Genomic DNA, 8349 nt, shown 5'->3' on the forward strand with positions numbered 1-8349 from the left:
CCTCTTATAATAACTTCTAACGAGTCGCTGACCTAGCATTAGAACATAATTGGTGCATTTAAGCTAAATAAATATTTTAATGCACAACTATCATAAAACTTGTAATTGATAGGACATACCTGGCGATGACGAGGAATCCATTCATGGGCCATAGGGACAATCTAGACTTATATAGTAAGTCAGTCTACAGAACCCAAAACATGGGCTCTGATACCAACTGTAACGACCCGACCCCCTAGGACTTAGGTAAGGTCGTTACTAAAATAAATGCATGCAAAGAATTTAAAACGACGCTCAGTTATTTGAAATAAATGCTAATTAAAACAAGAGAAGTTCAAAAGACATTTATTAAATGCAATTGTTAAAAACAATAATAGGGTACCCATAAATCATAAAGGTTAATAAATACATATGAAAAACAATTCTTAATAATAAGTTTCAAACATCAAAACTAAACATTAAGAGAAACATGAAAAGAACTCTAAATCTCATGATGCGGAAGCGTAAAAAACTAGTCCCAATGGCTCGATCATGAATTCTGTTGCGCCATCGCCAGTGCATGTCTACCCTTACCTGAAACATCAACATAAGAAAGAATGAGTATGAAATACTCAGTAAGTAGCCCCACCACTGGGGTCAGGCTAGGCATCTATGTTCTCTAGATACACACATATGGCACATAAATACATGTAACATATGTGAGACTGAGTCCTATCCTATTGTAGTTAAGTATGCCCATAAAACTGTGAATCCCAAAGGAAACAAAAAACTGGTGAATCCCAGAGGAAACACAAAACTGGTGAATTCCGAAGGAAACACAAAACTGGTGAATCTCGAAGGAAACACAGACTGGTGAATCCCGAAGGAAACACAAACTGGTGAATCCCGGAGGAAACACAAACTGGTGAATCCCGAAAGAAACACAAACTGGTGAGCATCTAAGTAGTCAATGAGGATATTCACATAGTCTTAACGTGCTATGATTCAACATTGTACGGTTCTAAAACATACATAAAAATCCTTGATACCATGGCTGCATCACATACACATAATTCTTAATAACATACTATACATCATCTATGTATAATTTATATCATAAATCTACAACATGCAAGTATGCCTCAACACCAGCAAATCAGACATCGACATATGAAAACACATACTATCACATACTAACAATCAAGCACTTAGGTGTGTATGTAAACAAATCAGAATTTGTGCCAGAACATACTTTGATTCAGGTCATACTGTTAATCAACATGCTAACATTTACCATAACATACACTTATCATGCTAGTATACAACTAATGTCTGGCCCGTGGGCAGTTCCAGTGGTAAGATTACTTACCTTTACTCGCAAACTCTCTAGAAACTAGCAAGCTCAACCTCTTCCTTGTCCAACGAAACCGAGAACCCATAGGATCAAACTTAAATCACCCAAAATAAAGACACCAGGACCTCAAGATCCAAACCTAACACCCAACATCATGGCAAATTATTTTAGGTCGTAGTCCATGGTTTAGTCAAACTTAAATCGAGAAATTCATAAACATACAACATGCTTAACAACCCACATAAGTTTAGAGCCTTACTCTTCACCAGGATTCGTTGACTACCCCTTTACTTAGCTGGACGACAACTTCAGCAACCTAAAATTTTGCCCTACATCCAAAACATGACGTGTACCAACAATTGAAGGCCAAACTCTAATGACTGCTCAAAATCCTCAAGGAATCCAATCAAAACAATTTACATGTACCCTTAATCCAAGATTTCGACAAAGGCCAAAGCAGACTCGATGCGGCAAGGACGACGACGACCGGCAGTGGTGAGGCTGGGGTGGCAGACGCGTGGTTGGAGAGCTTCTGGTTGCTCGCGGACGGAACATACGGTTGAAAGGGACGATGCGACGGCGAGCGGCATGGTCTTACTGGCAGGATCTGGTCAGCCGAAACCCACGAATGGCAAGCAACGTAGTTGGAGGGAGGTCGATGGCTGGGCGATTGGTGGCACACGGGGGCTGGATCCAGTGGTGCGACCGGTTGAAAGCAGACGTGCGAGTTGACAAACGGTGGTCGGTTGGAGGTGCACGATGACTGGGGGTGTGGCGACTGGGTGTGCGACAAGGAAGAAGAAAACGGAGGGGGGAGGGGGGGCTCGCGTGAGTGAGGGAGAAGGTGAGGGGGGGTCCTTTTTATTTTAAAAAATATACTAATAGTAATAGTAATAATAATAATGATAATAATAATAAAAGGAAAATAGTATAACTCTAATTAGATCCTTTCCTTAACCCACTTTATACTATTTAATTCCTTTCCTTTTTCCAAAAATAATTAATTCTTGCCATAACTTTTCAAATTGAATAACTTTTGAATAAATTCCATGACAACACTTAAATCCTCGTATTTATACTTTAAATTCAGAATTCCAAACATGTTCTTCACCTAAGGACAATTACTGAAAAGGGAAAAATTTTACATTATTAATAAATAAGTAAAAAGGTGTGGGATGTTACATCGAGAAACAAAGAGTTGTGAAAATAAGATTCATTCCTTATATAGTTTAATGAGAAATCCATAGTATACTAAAGTGTTTTATAGCAATCCTCTCGGTTAAAGTCTTTGAAGATCACCTAGTGCGACTAGGATTACGAGTTAAATAACCTAGGGCAAGTGGGAGAAAACCCATGGGTATGTGATACCTCAAAGAAGAACCATGGGTATGTGATGCCCTAGTTTATTGTATTTCTCCATAAAACTAAAAAAATCAGCATTATATATTCATATGTATGTTACCGTTGGAGTTTTAGTACAAGTGGGAGTTTGTTGGGTTATATGTCCTAAAACTTGTGGTTTGTAAACAATAAACTCATTTTGTAAATCAATAAAGTTGTTATTAAAGTTTGATTTAATTAAGTTGTATTGAATATATTGCTTATTTTGTTTTAGAAATAAATCCAATAAACTAAAAGATTCATGTCTATTACATGAGTACTTGAACTTTATGTGGAGACATAAGAGTAGATCAGGTTCGAGGAAATAGTCTAAATGATCTATAGTATATGAATAAGGTTTGGTGCCTTATTCTGGTAACACTATCAGATGCGGCCCACTCTGTAGTTGTTACAAAGAGTTTTGTAACGACCCGAGTTTAGGAGGGATACATGAATGAACCGATATCACATCCGAATAAGAGGGATCTTGAGGACATGAAAGCATGGTTAAGAAAGGCTTAAAACAATTGAAAGTTCCTACCTATACCAACAAGGTGCACCTTCCTTTTCCATGGCTCAATCATAAGAACTCCAAAGTTAAGCATGCGTAGCTTGGAGCAATCCTATGTTGGCTGACCTCCTGGAAGTTCTCCAGGATACATGTGAGTGAGGACAAAGCATGCTGAAAGGACCCGTGTTAGTTTGTGGGGACAACTTTCACTTCTAAAAAGCATTCGAGGCAAGGGAGGATGACATAGCCAGGTCGCAAAGGACGCAGGGGAATGCCGAGGCCATCAGGGGTTGCATCGGCTCAATAGATGGAATTCACTCCTACACGCTTGTATTACGAACAAGAGTTAATCTCGGGGGTAAAATAGCTTTTTGACCCAACTATTATTACGAACAACCCAACTATAGGCTTTATTGGAGTGACCGATATTTAAATATGATTTAAATATTAAGTTCATGAATAGGGTTTCAAGAAGGTGGAATTGGTATTAAATTAATTTAATATTTGATATCAATTTAATAAAATTAATAAAATTGTTTAATTAATTATTAATTTTATTAGAAAAATTAATTTTGAATTAATTTTTGTAAAATTAATAAAATTTTAGTTTAATTTTTTCAATTAAAAATTGAAAATCTTTTTTAATTTTGAAAATCTTTTTCAAAATGAAAAAAAGAAAAGTAAAATGAAAAACCAAAGTGGGTTTTTCCCACTTTTGGAACCAAGCACCTTACTCATATTTTCACTTGAACTCCAGCTCAATAGTGAAGGTGGAGCTGGAATTCATGCAGAAGGTTTGTTGCTTGAATGTCATGCAATATAAACTTCAGTTCTAAGTGGAAATCAGACATGCAAAAGTTTGCAATTTTGCTAAGAATTTGTGTTTAAAGAACTGTTCTTCACACTGTGAAATACTAGTAACCTCCTCTCCAATTCCCTTCTATTCAAGCTTGTTTTCAGTCCCATAACTCAATCTAAGAATCCAAGAGAGTAATACAGAAGACCTTGTGGTGGTTCACAATTAAAGAGAAAGGAGATTGCAGTTGAAGATCGTGATTCAAGAGGTACTTCAAAGGTTAGTGTTGAAACTCTGTTTTTAGTTTATGAGCATACTGAATTTGATGCCAAAATTTATTTATTAGAATGCTGAATGATCCCGTTTTTCTTTCGCTACTTGCTTCCTTAATCTAGCAAAATTACCCTACTTTGGATTTTAAAGAATATTGAGAGCATGAAGTTCTCTATGATCTTGTTAGAATTTATTTCAAAGCATGATTTAGTTTGGAATTGTGTATTGATATCCTATTTTTGTTAAAATGGTGGATCGCATGAAGAAAAAGCAATGCCTTATGATGGCTTATGTAAAAGTAGTTTTCAAGCTGTTGAACTCTATACTCAAAATTATTTTATTAGCCTATGGAGCATGTTTATGTGCATGTGTGACAAATATTGTATGCGCTGAATGTATGGAGTTGGTCAACATCAGTGGGTTAAGTGTATTGAGTTGGTGTACACCAGCAGGCTATGTATTGAGTTGGTCCACACTAGCTAGATTTGGGTATAGGCTTAGTGAGGATTTGCTAGTTGTGAGGTTAATGAAATGCATTGGAAAATATCGATTACATTGGAATGTTTATAATTTATGATTCAAACCCTATTGCTAAAATTGAAATCTGTTTTATTAAATCGTCACTTGCTAGGCTTCCAACTCACTCTTTCCCTTTTTATGTCCCCCCTCCCCTCAGATAGCGAAAGAGTTCCATGTGCCAGTTGGAGTTACGAACACTCGTCAAAGATTAACTTGTTGGTATTAGCCTATATCTGTTGAAACATAAATATATTTGTAGTGAGAAGAGTGTAGCTGCGGGTGTTTAGTAGAGTGTACCCACAGTTAACGAATATTTATTAACTTAGTTAAAGAGTTTAACCAATTAATCTCATATCGTTAGAGCTTATGATCTACAGGTCCACCAAATTCTCTCGTTAGCTCACTAGAGGATACTTAAGAGGGATAATTTGAATTGTTCAAATTAATTTGAGGGAACTATATATTAATGTGATTAACATATAATTAATTATGGATAATTGGAAAGTAATATTTGGATAAGATTCAAATTAATTAATTCAAGTGAATTAGATTCACAAAGAATTAATTAATAGGGAGGTTTTGCACATGTACATGGAATGTATATGATAATTAAATGTATACATTAAATTGGATTTAATGTATAAGTAGTTATTTAATTATTGTGCAAATCAAAATTAAATAAGTGTTATTTAATTATTGTGAAAATAAAAGTTAAATAAGTGTTATGTAATTGTGCAAATTAAATAAGTGTTATGTAATTGTGCAAATTAAATAAGTGTTATTTAATTGGACTAATTAATTTAATAAGTATTATTTAGTTAAATGGCCTAATTAATTAAATAAATGTTATTTAATTAATTATAGAAAAGAAAAATATATTGGGAAATATGTTTGTTCATTCTCTATATAAAGACCTCCCCATGGCCCTTTGGAAATGCATTGAATAAATAATTTTCATTGCGAAGAAACTCTGACAATACACAACTCCCTAGTGTTATTGTGCAAAATTTTTTCTAAGCCTCTCTACTCTCCAAAACCTTATTCTCCTCTCCCAATAGTTGGATACTACCTATCCATCTATTGAAATCCTAGAGAATAACGGGATAACTCTTGTGATAGTGTTCGAGATCTCTCAAGGAGTTGTTCATGATCGAGACGTTTGGAGATTCATTTGTTGGAACCTTGGAGAAAATTGTTCGTGGCATTTGGAGAATCTACAAAGGTAAGAATCATTTTAACACTTTCCTCAATAGCATGCTGATATACATGTTTATAAAGTTTGTTTAGTACAACAATTTTGTTTATTGTAAAAACCAAATAATAAGATGCAAGGCGATCTCACACGAGAACGCTTCCATTGCGAGATTCGATCCCTTCAATTATTATCAGAGCCAAGTTCCTTGCATCTCTGTTTTGTATATTTTTGGAAACAAAATCAATTAGAGGTGGGTTTAATATTCTGCATTATTGAATTTTTGAATGGTTGATTTGCAAAATTGGATGTTTTTAATTTTGGCACTAGATTACTTTTTAATTTGATTAAATTATAAGGGCATGTTGTATTTTTTGGGCAACTTAATTCATGCTTCGATTCTATAAGTCTGTGTCGATCAATAAAGCAATGGTTGTTGAAGAGATCAAGATGAAACAGAGGTGTTCGAGACAAATTCGAAGTTGAAATCATGCAGAACGGGTGTGTTCTACTGTTCAGCATAACGACACTGTTATCACAGCCTTGCAATGCTGAAAGGCAGTAGCGTTAAGCAGTAGTCATAGCGTTGCGACGCTACCCTCAGTGTTGCAATGCTCAAAAGATGGCTGGACTTAAGGCGGCGCGCTCAGACGTCACGGCTGCTGTTTTTTTAACCTAATTTCCTCTTTTGTAATTTTATTTTATATTAATTATTTAAATTAATATAATAGTTATATTAATTTAATCAATTAATTTTGCATGAAGGTGCCAAAAAGGGTCCAATTTTTATTGTTTAATTTAATTATGCATTGGATATAAAGGGAACAACTTCAAAGGAAGGTTCTGTCTAGGAAGGGGGTACTTAAGCTGATGGAAATGGAACACCTCCACCTGGAAACTGACATGTAAGGTGAATTGGGAAAATATTTTCTAAGCATGCAATAAATGATTGATTTTATTAAGACATTTTAATAAATGAAATCAAGTATTATTAAAAAAAATCATTCAATATAAATGTTATATTGAGCAAATTTAAAAGACTTAGAAAAAATCATTAGCAAGTGTTTTAACTAAGTATAATAAATTTCTAATAAAATATTAGAATACTTTAGTGGGAGGAAGTTGGTATATATGATATATCAAATTTTAGCTCTCACGTCCCCAAAGTTCATACCGTGAGATTCATGCTCGGCTTCGTGTGGCCTTGAGAGTGGTCTCCATTCAAAGAGTGTTTGCATGGGTCAATAACAAGGTGAATGGGGAAAGTATTCATAGTAAGTTGGAGAGGGATGCGTGTCACTGTATCCCACGGCCATACCATTAGGTTTCACCATGAGATTCCTATGGTCCGCCTACGTGTTGTCCTAAAATGACCATCCCTTCGGAAGGCCTCATCATAGAGATCAAACAATGCAAACTCCAACAATGGATAGGGTTTCTTAGGTTAATCTTCAACATTTGTCTTTCCCTTTAGTAGCCTGTTGAAGCGTACCTCTGGGATCCGAAAATGGGTGGGTCCCACATACGGGAGGAGTTAGGTTAGTTTATGAATCCTTGACCGAAACAACTGTAGCTAAAAACTATAGGAATAAGAATTATTCTGGTATTAGTGATTGGCTGAGATTGTCTAAATTCAGGGGAGGAGTAGCTAATCACCTTTCGGTGGCTGTTGCTCTAAACCTCTAAAGTATCGTTGCAAAAACTAAAATCAATGGTTTAATTAGGGTTCTTTGATTATATATGTTTTTGCTAAATTGATTGGATGATTAAGTAATGGGTTCTGAGATATATAATTAATAAGGTCAACTGATTGTTATTTGTTTCCGTATGTGTTCCACAATCATATCTTTGCTTAAAAATGAGAAATTAACTGATGAAAACTGACGACATGGAAATCTAACCTGAATAAGATTTTGGTTGTTGATAATCTTTGGGTTGTCTTGATGGAGTAATGTCCTCCAGTCCCCGCTTGAAATGCATCTTAAATATTGAATAATTATTATGAACGTTGGATGAAGGCCAATGACAAGGCCCGAGTTTACATCTTTGCAAGTTTGTCTAACATTTTTTTACCAAGAAGCATGAGGCCATGATGACTGCACGTTAGATCATAGAGTACTTTAGGAGATGTTTCGATAACCGTCCATTTAGATCCATCACGAGATCCTTAAGTACATTTATAATTGATAACTTGTAGAAATACAAGTTACTTATACTGTTTTATTTAGATATTGCGGCCAAAAGAAAGGAAAGTTGCATCGATTTTATAGAAATTGGCTAAGAATTGTTGTCAATATACCCACTGACACCATTGCGATGGTAGAAAAGAATATTTCAAGTCTGTT

Source organism: Benincasa hispida, chromosome 8, assembly GCF_027475165.1.
Source record: "Benincasa hispida cultivar pf3 chromosome 8, pf3_genome.v1.1, whole genome shotgun sequence".
Lineage (NCBI taxonomy): Eukaryota > Viridiplantae > Streptophyta > Magnoliopsida > Cucurbitales > Cucurbitaceae > Benincasa > Benincasa hispida.